Genomic DNA, 3,637 nt, shown 5'->3' on the forward strand with positions numbered 1-3,637 from the left:
CGCACATACTTTCTAATTGTAGCGGCATGTGACCAAGGCTTGGCGCGATAGCAAAACGGTACAGCGCAGTGAAAATATCAGCAATATCATTTCACACAAATGTATAGTTTTTAGCTCACGTGTTCACACACGTGGGCTAATGTCATAGCGATGTCTGTCTGTCTGTCCGTGTGTGTGTGTGTGTGTGTGTGTGTGTGTGTGTGTGTGTGTGTGTCTGTCTGTCTGTCTGTCTGTCTGTCTGTCTGTCTGTCTGTCTGTCTAATGAAACTTGCTACAGATGTTGATCTGATAGATATCTAATTGTACTGAGAAGCATTGAGCAGTGTCGATTTAATAAATAGCTCATTTGCATATTTTATGAAGTTTTGTAATTAGTCATATAACTCCGAAATAAATGCATCAAATTTGATGAAATCTGCTGCAGATAATGATCCGACAGATATCTGACTGTGTTGTAAAGCATTTAGTAGTGTGAAGTTAATTATTAAGGGTTCATTTGCATATTTAATGAACTTTGTAATTAGGTATATAACTTTGAAATTATGGCACCAAATTTGGTGAAACCTCCTACAGATATTGATCCGATAAATATCTTTTCGTCTTGAAATGTAGGAAAATTAAAACAAATTGTATCTACACTTTACACGTAGGCACAAAAGGTGAAAGGTCACATAATGTCCATCACCACCTCTTCTTAATTGATTCTGTTATCGAAACTTATCGTAATTGGGATATTCAGTAGGTTGCAAAGCAAACGTATAATTAGACATTAAAGCTGCTATTCATGTCGTCACACGTAGTACGATTTGGTATTGTCGCGTCTCGCAACATATATCTCCTCTGCATGGTGTAATCTTACAAAAAACACATACTTTGAAGATAGACTGATAATATTATCTTAAAACAGCTTGAAACCTTCTCTAGCTAGATATAATACAGATTCACGTTATTTAGGTATAATGTGCTACGGGGATCTAATATTCGGACTCTATAATATTAAAGTATGTTTTGGATCTACCACATGTTGGGGCTAATTTTGAAGCTCAAGGTGTAACTTTTCACGTCTTAGTTTTTGTTTAAAAAGAAAATTCTAATTTTTCCCACGATGGAACCCATTTTTAGCTCACGTGTTCACACACGTGAGCTAATGTCATAGCGATGCCTGTCTGTCTGTCTGTCCGTGTGTGTGTGTGTGTGTGTGTGTGTGTGTCTGTCTGTCTGTCTGTCTGTCTGTTTACACGATAACTCAAAAACGCCTGTACAGATTCAAGTCAGATTTGGTAGACAGGTACCATATGCTACTTGCAAGAACTGATTAGATTTTGGTTAGTGTGGCTTGCATATTAATGAAGTTATGACATATCATTTTTTTCATATAATGGTTTCCCTATGGAGACAGTAATGACAGTGTCGACATATATCAAGAAATACTGCACAAAATTTCATGAAACGTTTACAAATGACAATCTCAGAACATTATGATGATACTGTGAGTGTCATGTCAATCATCTGCTCATTTGCATATTTAATGAACTTTTGTAATTAGTGACATAACTCTGAAATTCCTGCACCAAATTTGATGATACATGCAACAAATATTGATCTGATATATATCTAATTGTACTTAGAAGCATTGGGCAGTGTCAAGTTAATAAATAGCTCATTTGCATATTTTATGAAGTTTTGTAATTAGTCATATAACTCCGAAATAACTGCACCAAATTTGATGAAATCTGCTGCAGATACTGATCCGACAGATATCTAACTGTGGTATAAAGCATTTAGTAGTGTGAAGTTAATTAAGGGTTCATTTGCATATTTAATGAACTTTGTAATTAGGTATATAACTCTGAAATTACGGCACCCAATTCGGTGAAACCTGCTACAGATATTGATCTGATATATATCTAATTGTACTGAGAAGCATTGGGCAGTGTCAAGTTAATTAAGGGTTCATTTGCATATTTAATGAACTTTTTAATTGGTGATATTAGTCCAAAATTACAACATTAAATTAGATAAAACGTACTACATATGTTGTTCTGATAGGTATCTCATCGTCCCATGAAACATTTATTAGTGTCAAGTTTATAAACAGCTCATTTGCATATTAAATAAAGTTTTGTAATTAGTGATTTAACTCTGAGAGTACTGTGCGAAAGTTGATGAAGCCTGCTACATACAGTGATCACATTCAGTTCACATCTGGTTTGAATTTCAAGAGTCAGTAAAATTGAAGTCTTCCAATCTCGAGGCGCGTGTGACCTAAGTTTTACCCGAGTCAATACGTCACCTACCACGCCAATGTTCCGATTGAATCAATGGCTTTAGGGAAATTCATGGGGTGGGGTTAAATACGGGGCGTATGGGACACTTTGAGATGAATGTACAACGCATCGGCAAAAGTTTAAGTGTAAGTAGAGTGAATCTACTTCAAATCTTGTGATGAAGTGCATGTGGTACATAGAGGAAATATATATACAATTACATGCGTACATGTAATGTGTATGTATGCTGCGGTCGCCTTTAAGGTAGTATGCTCGTCGAAAGTGAAAGACTTGAACTTTTCCTCAAACTTTCCTAAATGAAACTTTCAACCATTCTCTTACTAAATCAACAATAACGACCAGGGGTCACCGTGCAAAGTTTTGAACTAGCGATACAAATTACTCAAAATGGTCGTCATCCCTGTGTTAACTCTATGGGGTAAAAATAAAATTTTATATTATCGAAAAAGTAAGACAGTGAAAGTTTTTCTTTGTCCAAGAGTTTTAAAATAAGCCCGCAAAAGTGGTTGACCAGAAAAGAATGGTAGAAATTTGACAGTCCTAACATCTGTCCCCGAGGCTCGTTCTACGTTAAAGGGACGAAGTCGGCCATTTTTTCATGAATTTTGTTTGACACGATATACTATTTATATTGTTTGACATGTTGAAAGATACTGAATGAACTGGTGAACATGCGTGTATTCGACCCCGGTTTTAGACACGATACATGAAACCATCGCGAAAATGAATTAATGGTCATGATTATTAATTCATTTTCGCCATGGTTTCGTTCATCGTGTCTAAAACCCGGTCGAATATATGCATGGTCACATATTCATTATCTTTCAACATGTCAAACAATATAAATAGTATATCGTGTCAAACAAAATTCATGAAAAATGGCAGAGTTTGTCCATTTAACATGTTGGTATAGAAGCTCGGAGGTCTAGCGAGAAGACAAATTGATCATATTGTTGTGACAGGCAAACACGTGTCACCTTTCCAACGTAAATATTTGCATTTAGTACACACATAAATGAAAGTGCATCTGAATATTTACTCAGTAGAGACAAGAAGTTCATTTAGGTTGAATTATGAGTGCTTTACGCTTTAAATTGATCACCAACAATGACAGGTTGCAACAGTCGACGTGTTAATAATTTTATGGAGGTCAGCGTTTAATATGTAGCCATAATATAATTAAATGATCTTGGTAGGCTTAATTAAGAGAACATTTCCTTTAAAAGTAAATACACTGAATTCTGTATGGGCATATAAGACTATAGCAAAATAACGATGAAAGTGAACATCAAAAAGCGCATGAGCAGAACTACAACCCCTTAGGACAGCCATTAACCGTTTGACAGCGT

Source organism: Ptychodera flava, chromosome 17, assembly GCF_041260155.1.
Source record: "Ptychodera flava strain L36383 chromosome 17, AS_Pfla_20210202, whole genome shotgun sequence".
Taxonomy (NCBI): domain Eukaryota; kingdom Metazoa; phylum Hemichordata; class Enteropneusta; family Ptychoderidae; genus Ptychodera; species Ptychodera flava.